The sequence below is a fragment of the Manis javanica genome, chromosome 3, assembly GCF_040802235.1.
Source record: "Manis javanica isolate MJ-LG chromosome 3, MJ_LKY, whole genome shotgun sequence".
In the NCBI taxonomy this organism is placed as follows: Eukaryota; Metazoa; Chordata; class Mammalia; order Pholidota; family Manidae; genus Manis; species Manis javanica.
In genome coordinates, this window is record NC_133158.1 from 204682687 (window position 1) to 204696355 (window position 13669).

The 13669-nt window shown below is 49.9% G+C and overlaps 1 long non-coding RNA gene across 1 annotated transcript; it reads right to left on the reverse strand.

Annotated features, from left to right (window-relative positions):
* Positions 1–4615: 4615 nt before the first annotated feature.
* Positions 4616–12663, reverse strand: LOC118973572 (uncharacterized). The gene is made up of 4 exons (XR_005062985.2): positions 12259–12663; positions 10806–11117; positions 7994–8049; positions 4616–6773 (listed from the first exon to the last, which is right to left on the reverse strand). It is a non-coding gene; the product is annotated as an uncharacterized lncRNA (long non-coding RNA).
* Positions 12664–13669: the final 1006 nt, after the last annotated feature.

Below are 13669 nucleotides of genomic sequence, written 5' to 3' on the forward strand. Positions count from 1 at the left end.
AGTGAAAACTAAAAGACCTTTATTAGGGCATTTGATTTGATTTGATTCATTACTCTCATGTAATACTTAATATTGTTTAGCACTCTTGTTAGTTTACTTATTTTTTTAGTGAAAACATTTTCTTAATGCGCCTTTTTGTACTAGTGATAAAACCTGATTAAAAAGTGCAGTTTTAACATGGACTCCTGCTATTAATTAAATTTTCTAAGAAAAAGACTTCATTTCAGTCAGCTTCAAGTATTTGAGAAGGGAGAGGTGTCTGAAGATCAGGCTGAGTAAACAGCTCACTGAACTGACTGTTTGCAGTTGACCGTCACTTCAGTTGGTGAGATTCCATGTAAGTGAAAAAATGTTCTCAGACAAGTGTAATAAATACCTCACTAAGATATTTTATTTTCAGTAAATGGAGGTGGTGTAGTGTCTTGAGGTCAACAACACATTGTTTTTGAAATTTTCTGTTAACACTAGTAAGGGCAAGTTAGCTTAATCCAATATTAGGAGGCAACGAAAAATAGTTCCTGAGACTAAGCTAAAAACACCATTTGGAGACTACCCAGAAAACCATAGCGAGGTAAGTCAGCAGGGAAGATGATCTTTTGTGGGAAAACTCAAGTACAAAGAAGTTTTTTAAAATGAAAGGTAAATTCTTTACTCATTTCCCAACTGGTTTTATTAGGGGGCTGAGCCCCCATCCAGCACTCAAACCATGTGGCATCCTCAGCCCCCTCCTCCATATGAAGCCCCTCAGTGGCAGCAGCGAGCTGTGACTGATGTCGAGAAACAATGAGAAATCCCTTCGAGTGACTAATCACAGAACTTTCTATCCTCAGCAAGAGTGGCAAAACCTGACCAGACAGCTTGGTGAATGCTCTCAGACACATGGACAACCTGGGAGTAGTTAAATCCCTCCCCAAGGTTGAAGACAGGATGAGTAGGATGCGCAGCTGGCCAGTCTCTTTTATGAGGGTCCCCAGCCTAGAACAGAGCCCGCGGCCATTTGCTGTGCTCAACAGCTGTAAGTAGTACACATGTGGAGGGCACTTTTCTCCACAGATTTCATTGATGAACTTAATAAATTTGTGACTTGCTCAAGGTCACAAAAGGAGTGGCAGAACCTGAGCTGGAACCTGGGCCCTTAAACCGAGTGTGCTCTCTCCATGGCATGGTAACATCCACAGGCCTCGCCGTAAACTGAATTGGTTTGTACAGGATCCAACTAATCTCTGAAGACCAGTATTTTGTATAGTGGCTAAAATGCTATTATTTTATGGGACATAATGGTGGTGTAAACATTAACGAGAGGCCCTGATGGGCATGGGTCAGGAACTTCGGGGCTCATGCCACAAGGGTAAGCTTTTTGAGCAGGGGCTGATAATATATGCAGACAAGTAGCCTCAAAATGCACCTGGAATCCTTTCTGAGTGGTTGTGCTCTTCATCTCCACAAGAGGGAGCAGCCATGCCCTGGCTGCACTTGGAGCTCCGGAAATGGAGGTTTTTCAGCTGCAGCAGCAGGCAGTCAAGAGTCACTGAATCAGGTGGTGGTTTTAGGAGCTGCACATTAGCCTGGGGTTTATAAGGGAACGTGTTCTAATGAAAATAAGCCAAAACAGAATTGCTGCAAAGAGCCTGGGACTAGAATAAAGACGTCTGGGTTAGGAGGATTGCAGAGATTGCCTGATCCGACTCTGTCCTTGTAACAGGTTTTTTTCTGCATCTGGTGCAGTGAGTTGGGTGGATATGGAAGTGTCTAAGCAGGCAGTCCACTCCAGGGATGCCTTTCATGTTTAGAATGCCCTTCCCAGTCAGGTATGACTTGCCTCTAAGTTCATGTGTGGTGATAAGGGAATTCTGGTCTTCTGATCTATCCACTAGTATCTTCTCCAACTGCTTCGATCCAAACCTTGGAGGGTTGAGGAAGCCGCCCCTCATTATGTTCCTTCCCATGCTTCCCTTCCCCTGTCCCTCAGGCCTTTTCCATGTGATGACCCCCCACCACCACCACCATCATTTTGAAGCTTGTGGCCACTTCTCTTCTTCCCAGGAGAAGGTCTCCAGAGCAGTGGCTGGAAATACTGAACACGGTCTTTGGAACCAACTCTCACCAAGGCCGGGACTCTGATACAAGCTTGGGGTACTAGAAATCTCCATATGCTCTGAGTTAAGACATTGTGTTCCTGGTTCTGCTGTACTTTTTCTCAGGATCTGCTCTTTAGCACTCAGGTGTAACCCTAGCACTAGGGAAGTTTCATTAATGGTTTACTTAATAGATACTCATTGTCCAGGTAAGACTCTAAAAATACAAGTACAAAGAAATAAGAATCTTATGATCCTGTCACTCAGAGGAAACCATTAACATTCTGTCACAAAAACCCTTAGGAATCATGACTACCAACTGTGGCTGCGCCCACCTATCTTGGTAAAAGCCAAAGCCTGTGGCCATGATGGGTTCTTTATCAAACAGACCATGGAGACAAGATCATGGGAGTCACGTCAAGAATTTAAACTACATACTCTTTTAATACTACACTTACAAAACACTGAGCCATGCGGCTTAATGTGTGTCAGTTAAAACAACACAGCTAGCAACAAAAAGGAATTTCAAAATAAAGTTCTTGTGTTTGGATTTCTTCAGCGATCACAAGGGAATTCTGGTCTTCTGATCTGTCCACTGCTGTCTTCTCCAACTCCTTCATTCAAAACCTTGGAGGCTTGAGGAAGCCGCCCCTCATGTTCCTTCCCATGCTTCCCTTCCCCTGTTCTGTCAGGAGACCTCAGGTGGAGTCAGGCCAAGGCCTCTAGTAGTAAGGCTGAAGTGTGAGCAAAGCCAGAAGCCCCCAGCCCCCTACTGGCAGGCAGGGCAGGGCCAAGCTGGAGGTTGGGGTGCTTGTTTCTGGGCCAGCCAGAGAGGGACTTAGCCCAAGACGTATACCCATCAGTCTTCAATAACCTGAAAATACCAAGCTGTTATGTGTGTGTTTTGCCAAGGATTCCAAAGATAAAAAGAACAGGAGAATGAAAGGTGTTTTAAGCAATAAAGGTTGGCATGAAGAAGTTTAATCAGGTTCTGTCTGCATTCCTCGGTTTTCAGGAGAATCTGCTTAGATCATAACCTAGAGCACTAATGTGCCCTGGACCATCGCAGGTCGTGCAGGAGAATGGGTACTACTGTGCGGGGCTTTTAAAACAAACTCTTTATTGAGATGCAATTCATATACCCAACAATTCACCCATGTATAGTGAGCCATTCAATGTTTTTTAGTATAGTCACAGTTATTCATCACCATGATCAATTTATAACATCTTGATATCCCCCCCCCCAAAATTTGTACCCATGAGAAGTTGTCCCCATTTCCTCCCCAACTTTATCAGTCCCTATGCATTTGCCTATTCTGGACATATCATATAAATGGAGTCATATACTGCATGGTCCTTTGTGACCATTTCTTTCACTCAGCCAATGTTTCAAGATCTAAGCATGTATCATGCTTCATTTTTTTAATTTATCCATTTATTGGTTGATGGAATTTGGGTTTTCACTTTGGGGCTATTCTGAATAATACTGCAATGAACATGCATGTACACAGCATTATGTGGATGTATGTTCTCTTGAGTGAAATTGCTGGGTCATGTGGTAACTCTACGAGTAACATCTTGAGAAACTACCGAACTGTTTTCCAAAGCAGCTGTATTATTTTACATTCCCACCAGCAGTGTGTGAGGGTGGAGTTTTTTAATGCCAAAGAACTTCGTTTGCTTGGGAGCTTCTAGAACTTGTATCATTTGCTGTGCTTTTAAATATATACTTAAAACTTTCTCTTCTTTTTTAAATAGACCTTTATTTACTCTGAGACCGAATGCTTTAATACAGTTGAAACTAAAGATACATACATTATGCATCCTGCCTTATTAATTTACATGAGAAGGTGCACTGATCAAGCATTCAGTGTTTAATGACTAGATAATGCTGTATCACAAATATACCATATTTCCTCTGTTGTTTAATTTTTAGAATATTTTCAACTTTTCACTTACCCTGTTATGAGTTTGTTGGTATATAAATATTTGTATGCTGAGATATTAAGAGATTTCTGAAAGTACAGGACACAGAATATGAACAACACTGAAGCTCTTGACTTAACTGGCAAACCATTTTTTAAAAATATTTATGACAGCTTACATCAGTGTATGATTGTTCATCATGTCACAGAATCCAAGCTCGTTCCAATCGCTGCACGACATGCCATTAAGTTGAGAGACAAGATGTTGGGGCAAGGAAAATGACTTTATTCGGAGATTCAGCAGACGAGAAGATGGGGAACCTAGGTCCTAAAATACCTTCTTTACACTAGGGAAGGGGGAACACATGGGGACTGAGGTCAGGAGGTAACATTTGACCTCAGACATCTGGATGTCAGCAAGGGTCTGAGGGCTGTAAAACTATCCTTGGTTAGCTGACTCATCATTTTATTGACATGGGTCTGGTCATGATGTTCCTCTAAATCTTTGACAATCCCGTCATCATTTTTGTATGTACTTCTTTATCTCCTTGGGGCAGGCATGTTTGACGAAAGGGGCTGGTTACATCAATCTTAAGTCTTGAGCAAAATTCCTTCTGATAATTGACAGGCCCACATGCGGGGCTGCAGGGCTAAGCAGAAGCTTTTTGACCCAAGATTAAGCTGCAAAGGAGGCAGATACAACATGGAGGCAGAGATGCCAACTTTTTCACTCTGTGACAATTACATTGTGCTCTGCTGGGCCCTGGGTGTTCTTTCTTGTTAAAAAACAAAATGTTAATTTTAAAGGAAAATTTTCTATTAAAGTGACATATAGAAAATTGCGCTCTCTGTCTCGGTCTCTCTCTCTCTCTTTGTCTCTGTCTCTGTCCCCCTGCTCTCTCCCTCTCTCTCTGCTCTCTGCTCTCTGTCTCTGTCCCCCTGTGCTCTCTCCCTCCCTCTCTCTCTGCTCTCTGTCCCGCTGCTCTCTCTGCTGCTCCCTCTCTCTCTCTCTCTTTCTCTCTCTCTCTCTGTCTCCCCACCCCCATCTGGGGTAGCCACTCTCTCTTTCAGATAATAAAATCTCTTGCGTGGGAAAAAAAAAAAAAAGAAAATTGCGTACATCGTTAATATGTAGCTTGACATATTTTCACAGTGTAAACACTGCCAACTCACCAGGACATTTCCAGCACCTCAGAAATTACCATCATGCCCCCTTCCAGTGACCAACCATCCTTACTCCCTCCACAGGGAAACCACTATCCTAATTTCTAATGCCATGGGGGTAGGGGGGGGAAAGCCTTGCTAATTCAATGCATAAAAATGTATATATTGTTAAAGTAAACCATCACATTCCCAACCCTGTTAGCCATTTGTGTTTCTTTTGGAAATGCAGGGCCCAGATTTCACAAAAACAGGTTTTCTTATTTCAGGGTCCCTAGCTGAGTGAGGAAAGGGGCCCCACATGATTTCTAAATCTCAGGATCTCAGATTTGACCTATGCCGGGTTCCCATGCCTGTGTCCAGTGTCCCCCTTGGAAACCCTGTGGTTCTTTGTACCATCTTGCATAGGTAATGTTGGGCTTATTCTTGCCCCTCATATATCATCAAACCAAACTCCAGATGATGCCATGCTAGGAGTCTAAGCCAGCAGAACTTTCACACAATGAAGGAACCATTTTACCCAAGGCAAGACCACTGCTGGGCACATGGCTGTACTCCTTTTCAATTTTTCTGAGGGGTGAAAGCATTTTCTAGAACAGGGAAAAATAATTTCTTGGGAGGCCCTTGATTTTTCCTCACAGATCTTGGCAGAAGCCTGGGATGGGGGAATTCTTGTTTTTCCAGGTCTGGGAACACAGGAGACCTTTCTCAGATCAGACCTGGCATTTTCTCCAGCCCTGCCAGTGAACTCTGTTCCCTAGTCTTCCCCTGTCCTTGAAACCCAAGAATGTACATACAGAAAGCGATGTCAGCACAGGTGCAGGGGACTGGAGCTCCGGGAGAGCGCTCAGTTCTCTGCTGCTGCCGTGTAAGGAGAAGGAATAGGTTCTTCGCTCTCTTGGAAGACCGTGTATTGCTCTCTCAGCACCTGACCACCCTTTAACCCACCACATTGCACATTCTTCACAGCCATCCCAAGACAGGGCAGGATGACTTGGCCAAGACTTGCAGAGGTCAGGTAACTGACCCAACTTGATGGTAGAAGAGGGATCGGAACCTGGGGATCCTAAATTCTAGTTAAGCACCCTTCTGTATCTCTGCTGTGGTTCGAAGTCCTCAGACTACGGCAGCCTGTCGTGAAAAGTCATGGGCTTTGGAGAACAACAGTCCCAAGAGGCGGTCTAGGCTCTACCACTAAATTATATAAAGATTGAGCAGAGCTTCTCAGTGGAATGGCTAATCTCAGGGCTGAGGATTGTGTTCCTATGCAAATTCTCTGACCATTTCTGTTTATCACATCGGTGGGGGTAATAACCACTCTAAACTGTTAAAAATTAAATGAAAACAAAATACCTAGGAGGGTATCTGCTCTTCAATCCCGGCTTTGCTTCTTTCTGATTGAAATATTATGTGATCTCTAGCCCTCCCTTTCTATGTTGATAATAATTATACCTTTTATTTAAAAAAAAAAGAAAAACTGCCTATTTATTTTATTAATGATCACCTGGTTTGCAGCTGGAGAAATTAGATGCCCACACCTCAACGACTCTGTCACTTGGTTTCTTCATCAGTAAGACCATCTGAGCTGGGGTCCCCCGGTATCACCTGGTGGCTGTAGGAACCAAAGGTGAATGAAAACCATTTTATAATGCATGATCTCAGAACAAGGTAGAAATAGGAAGACTCCATGTTTCTTAGAATTCACGATCTTAACCCTTAGGTGTCCAGGGGAAGCTAATGTCTTGTGTCTCTCTTATGGCTGGTGAGATACTTTCCATTTTAGTGATGTAGTACAGAAGCTAGGTATTAAGTAACTTGCCCAAGGTCACGCATACAGTATATAATTAACCTGGCTTTAACTCAGCTTGTTCTCCCAAGACAGTGTTTTTTTAGGATAGGAAGGTCATGACCAGGACCTTAAGTGGTATTAGAGAAATGAGACCAAAGGCCACCATGCGGGGTCTGCAGACCCTCTCAGTGGAATGGCTCATCTCAGGGCTGCTAGGGTTGTGTTCCTATGCAAAACTGTTTGGGGCCTTGGGGCAAGAGGGGCTCAGGACAGACATCTTTTTCAGAAAATCAAAATAAAGCAGCAAATCCTAGTGACTGTACAGAATTCTCTCCTCACCTGGCACCACCACTCCCAACTGGATCAGGAGAGACCTCAGATGTTAGCTGGGAGGTATGGCCCACCCCCCACCCCTTGGTGCCCACCAAGAAGCAGGCCTCAGAGGACAGGGGAGGCAGTGACTAGGGGGCCCTCACAGCCTTAGGGACAGCCCAGATCCTGTGGCTCCTGAGGGGCCCAGGAAGGCGTGGGAGCTGGTCTCAGCTCCAGAAGGCTGTCCCCAGCGGGCTGCAGAATCTCAGTGACACAGCCCTGTCCTGTCCGAGAGAGGGTGCCCTTCCCTAAGGAGAAGCTCTGGATCAGCAGCCTTGGCGTCGTCTCCAAGCTGCCGCTGAACATGCCTGAGAGACGGATCCCCCTGCTCTGGCTGGGCCCTTAGACACCAAGCCCCAGCCACCATGCTCCTGGTTTGGTCACTGACGACGCTGAGTGTCAGATGGGCCCCGCATTTCAGATGATGCCTGTCTTCCCTCAGGCTGGGAGCTGTTCGGGGACAGTGCCCTGTTGACCTCAGCTGATCTAGATGTGCACCAGGGCCCTGAAAGAGGCTACTGACCCTGTGCCCGACATGGTAAGGAGACCAGGGCAGCAGAGAAGGAGCAAATCCATGGGCCGGAGGGAGGAAGGAGGGAGGCAGTCCTGCCTCTGCACGTCTGGGAGCCACAGCCGGCCCTGGGAGCTACCCCGCCTGCTGTTTTCCTCACCTCATCAGCCCACCTTCTGGGGGTGGTGCTAGCACTTTCCTGAGGCCCGCTGGTTCCTGTGGAGGAAAAGCCTGTTAAATAGTATTGATAGGCCTTCCAAATACACTGCCCCTTGCCCGTCCCAACGAACGATCCAGGAGGCATTATGACTCATATTTTACAGAGGAGAAAACTAGGGCTTGCCTCAGCTAACTTGGCTAAAGCCCCAGGTTGGCTGAGGGTGAGCCATAGTCACCAAATCTGCTCTGATCGCCAAGCCTCAGCTTTTGGAGCAGAAGCCCCCTGGTTACGGGTGCTGGCTTTGGCCCTGGGTTTGAGATGGATCAAACTGTCACTGGAGCAGCCAGCTGGGACCCCTTCTGCCACAGGGGACCTGTGTACCTCCCCATCACCAAGTTCACTCTCTGATTCTTATCAAAGCCACCAATTGTCCTGTCCCCCTCTTGTGACCGGCCCAGATGCCCCCGGAGCTGTCTGGAAGTAAGCTGCCTGTTAGACAAAGAGCCCGCCCTCCCCTCCCCTTCTCCCTCCTGTCCCAGCCCAGCAGGGACAGCAGGTCTCTAGGCAAAGGGGGAAACAGAACCCAGCTGCCGTATCACACATTAAACACCCTGTTTTCTTAATTCCTCCTCCTGCTAAGTGGCATTACTGGGACTGCCTGGGGCCTGGTTCTTCAGCGCCTGACTGCAGCCAGTACTGCACTGGGAGAGCCGGCAGCTGGCAGGGCGCTTCCTGGCCGCCAAGGGCGCAGATGCGAGGAGGCCTGATTATTCTGGGGGGCAGGCTGCAAGGGGCACATTTGCATTTCAAAAGGGTAAGGCCCCAGTTCTCCACTCTGGGGACCTGGTCTATTCTGGAAAAATCAAGTTGCTTTGAGTGAGTTATACAACCCGGCCCCGCCCCTTTAACATGAGGGCTTTTTAAACAAGCCCAGGAGTTAAAGCCCACCCACTCGCCAGGCATTCCTGGGGGCCCTCCCGGCCTGGCAGCACTCCTTCTGATGTGTTGGTGTGCTGGGGGTAAGGGCCTCTGGTGTGCACCCCACCTTGTAACCTCAGACCTCCCAAACACTCCTTGTTATGGGTTGATTTGTGTCCCCTGAAGGATGTGTTCTTCTCCTGACCCCAGGACCTCTGAACATAACTTTAAGTTGGAAACAGGGTAATTGCAGATGTAGCAAGTTATGATGAGGCAGCCCCTAACCCAATGTGACCTGTGTCCTTAACAAGAAGAGGAGATGCATGGAGAGGATGGCACATAGGGCACCGAGGCCCCTGGGACAAGACAGCCAGGGGAAGCCCAAGGTGAAGATCCGAGTGGTACTGCCACACACTGAGGGGGCCTGGGGCCTGGAAGCTGGGAGAAAAGGGGGAACCCTCCCCAGGATGCTTCCAAAGGAGAACAGACTTGCAACCCCTTGATTTCAGGGTTCTGGCTTCCAGGACTACAGGAGAAGAGATTCTGTTGTTTCAGTCATTTGGCTTGTGGCACTTTAGGCATCCCTAGGACACTAGCAGACCCCTGAAAGGGAGGAGGTGTTTTCCCTGTCTAACTAAAGAGGAAACAGGCTCCAGGAGCTTCCCCGACTCCCTGGGGCAGAGAGCTAAGTCGTGGGGCTGCTGCTGTCTGCACAGCACGCTGTGACACAGCTTCCCAAGGACCTCATCACCGCACTGAGGCAGGGGACACCAGCCCTGGTGCCCGCGCCATCATTAAGCCCACGGTAGTTAAGATGCACCCAGGGCCCTGAAACCACATAATGAAATGGAAGGAAGGCTGGATGAGAAGCTAGAGCCCGCCCTCCTCCACCCAGGCCCACCTCCGCCCTCCCGGGGCCCTGTGTGCGGCTGGCACAGCCTGGCCCCTAATTACTCGCGTTTGCCGTCTTCTCAGATGGAGGCTCCGCCCTGAGCAAGGGAACAGCACCGACCCTTGCCCACCTCTCCCCTCTGCTCAGTGAGTGCGGACTGCCCTTGGCTGGCTTTGGTGCAGGGTTAGCACCCTCAAGCAGTTACAGTCTGAAGGAAAGCATAAAGGATGCCATGTTTCAACTCGTCGCAGGCTTGTGAACAGGAGGAGGCAGTGGGTGACTTAATGGGTCAGAATGAAGGCTGCTGGCATCCACGAGCACTGTTAGGGCCCCACCCACAGCCCAGGCCCGTCACCATAGAACAGCCCCCTCCAAGTTTCTTTTCAGAGGTGTCAGCCGCCAACATTCCAAGGAGTAGAAGCCAGCTTGTGGATGATCCAGGAACCCTCTCCCTCTCTCAGGCTTGGACCCTGCTAGCCTTCTGTATGGACAGGAGGGAGGCTGCCAGAGGCAATTGTCTGAGAGATGGGCAGATGTTACCCTCCCTCCTGGCTGCCAGCATGGCCTCAGGGGTGCAGACGGGAGCATGACAAGGAGAAGACCCCCAAGTGGGGACCAGGGAAGTGTTGTTGCAGCTGCCACAAACCATGTGGGTGCTCCTGGGCCATGTCTCAGCCAGGCAGGGCACCCGTGCTCTGGTCACCTTGGCCTTGGTGGGCTGGGGACCTGAAGCCATGTGAACTGTGCTTCTCCCCACAGGGTCTGGAGTTGCCAGCCACCCTACTCTAAGTGCCTCTGAGAGGAAAGAGGGCCAGTTACTGTGCCTGCCCTTTTTGGGACACAAAGCAGGGGATCACTTGCCAGCCTGGTTCTGCCCTGGCCGCATCCCTGGAAGCTGAAGCAGCCTTAGTGATCCACTGGCCTCATTAGGCTGTTGAATGGAGAAGCCTCACCCTCCCAGGCTGGCCTCCCCATTGTCAGCCATTTGTCGCCCGGCCTTACCCTCTCCTCTGTGCAGAGCACAGAAGCCTGGAAATGGCCGTTTCCTCAGTCATCTACTGCCAGGACGGCGTCAGCAGGCAGCCCGCGGTAAGAGGTTTGCCGAGTTTCCTCCAGATCACATTGACGTGTGGACAGGGGAACCGGGCCCTTTGCTCCGGGTCACTGGGGGAAACTGGCAGTGGAGCCCCATGGTAGGTCTGACTCCCCATCCAGAGACCTCTCCCAAGTACTGAGTGCCCGCTGTGGCCGAGGACGGGTGGCCCAGCTCCTGGGGCCACTGCTCAGAGGCTCCCTGAAGCTGACCTCTGGCTCCTGGACAATACACAGAACAACTCAACACAACATGACATGACATGACATGCCCCCAGGCTCCTTTCCATGGCAGCCCCTTCCCATGCGGAAGCACCTTCAGCCTCCTCCAGCCCACACGCACACACTCACACCAACTCCCACATACACCTATGCACATTCACTCACACATACACACACTCACACATACACACACCTTTCAAGCCCTAATTTTCAAAAATCTAGAAAGTAGAGAAAAGCTAAACTGCCTTTTTTACTGGTTTACTGTGTGTGTGTGCGCGCGCGCGCGCCCAAGAGAAGTAAATTAGCTTAATAGGCTTTTGCCTTTTCTGACATAGCTGTGCTGTTTGGGAGTCTGTAATTAGGAAAAGACTCTACCAAGCTAAGATATTGTGAAGATGGTGTGAAATCAAGCCTGGGAACACTCTGCTTTTCTCAGGCTTGGGAAGAAGAGGAGGGAGGTGGTAACCAGATTTTGAGAAACAGGCCTTTGGGCTGGGGGGTTACTCTGGTCTTCCTGTGGCTGTGTCTCTCCGTGATGTAAGCTCTTGCTTGGAGCCGGCTGGTTGGTATTGCTGCAGCCCCTCCCGCTTTCTAAGTATAGTACTTTGAGGCCCAGCCAGATGGCAGCCAGAGCCAGCATTTCCCTGGAAAGCATTAGCTTTCACAGGGCAGGGCCGGGAAACTAGTGCAGGGGCTGGCGGGAATGGAGTGCAGGCAAACGTGCTCAGCCCCCTCTCCATGCCTTCTGTCCTGGGCGGGTCTGTTCCCTTGGCTCCCTGTCCTTACATGAGAGGCTTGAGTGGGTGGGTGGCCCTGAGGTTCCTCCCAGGCTGACCTGTCGGGGGACAACCCACTCCTTCTAGTCTGCTCCTGGCCAAAGCTGGGGCCAGAGCAGGCCGAACCACAGGCTTGCTCAATTGACTGGAGGCTGGGTGGGCCTGCAGAGGTTGCAACGCCACTGTGATGAGCAGCCAGGGAGTAAGGCAGGGCGGGCTGGAATGGACCGACCCTGGCTGTTTGACTCACCCCCGTTTCCTTGCTGTCTGTGCCCATGCCCAGCTCTCCCCGGCCTGAGCCGGCCATCTCATATGACCCCATTTTTCTCCAGGTCTGGAAAAGCCTCAGAAACCCATTCACTTACTCAGGGGTCTCCTCTCCTGAGGTAGCTCCTCTCCTGGGGCAGACGTTCTTCTGGAAGCTCAGCCCAGTGGCATGCCTTTCTAAGGGGAGAATTTCAGGACTGTGACGGGAAGGGCCTGCTGGGGCCTCTCTCAGTCTGTGGGAAGGGGGAGAAGAGCAGCTCAGAACACAGCCTTATATGGCTAGTCAGGGACAGTGGGATCCCTGGCTGGGATAAGGGTGAACGGAAGAGGCAGCCCTGGGTCAGAGTGAGCTTGTGCTATGGCTGGGATCAGGCCCCCTCCCTGAGGGCCCAGCCTCCCCGAGCCACAGCTTCTTTATTGCAGGGTCTACTGCCAGTGCTGGGATGGGGAAGCCCCCCAGCCCCCAGCCCAGCAAAGGCCAGCTTCCCCTTCTCCTCCGTGTGGGCAGCTTCCCTCACCCCGCACCCTGCCTACTGTGCTGGGCCCACCCTCCTGCCTGAAAGACCCAGTCAAGCAAAGGCAGCTGTAGGCCTGGAACGTCAGGCTGAGTGTACACCACCTCACTCTGGGCCATCGCAGCCACGAAGGTGCACTGGCTGATGGGTTGTGGCAGGCAAATTGTCGTGTTATTTTTGGTGTGAGGGGTTAAATTTGCCTTACCTGTTTACAAAAGCTGTCGTGAGCCTACTTACTGCTCAATTAGCTGTAATTGAAGCAGTGGGGGTGGGGGAGCAGAAGGGAGGGTGCAGTGGGGACCTGCATGTGCATATGTGCACGTGTATGTGTGTGCCTGGCACTGCGTGGCAGGGGTGGGGGTGGGGAGCCAGGAGCCCGGAGAGGCTGCCCTGGGGAGGTGGTGAGGGGACTCCAGAATTCGAGCCAGCTCTCTTTGGGCGTGGGGTTCAGTCAGTGTCACAGGCTGGCCCCACCACATCCCCTGCAAATCCCGTTTTGTTCCTGCCTTCCCCAGCTGTGCCCTCTTTCCCAGGGGCTCCATCACAAACCAGCCTTCTGGGGTGGAGAGCTGGGTTCGAGGAAAAGCGGGGGCACAGGTGGGATGGGTGAGACAGAACAGACCAGAACAAAGTCAGCTGTTCCGCAAAAGGTGGGGCTTTGCTGGGCTGCAGGAGCTTGGGGCACGCTGGAGTTCATCACAGCTTGAAGCAGTGGCCTGATGGTAACAAATAATAATTATTATAGTAGCAATGAATTATGATAGTAATAAAAATAATAGCAACACTTTAGTTAATACTTATTGGGCATTACCTCATTTAATTGTCCAAACAACCCTCTGAAGCACAGGAGGCTAAGTACCTAATTCCACGTCACACAGCCCAGTAGCGCTCGCTTCTGGAGGTGAACTAAGCTAGCGCTGATTCTGCAGTCTGAGCACTTGAGCCCTGGCCACACTGCCTCCCACTGAGGCCCCTGTGGCCAGGACTTGGGTAG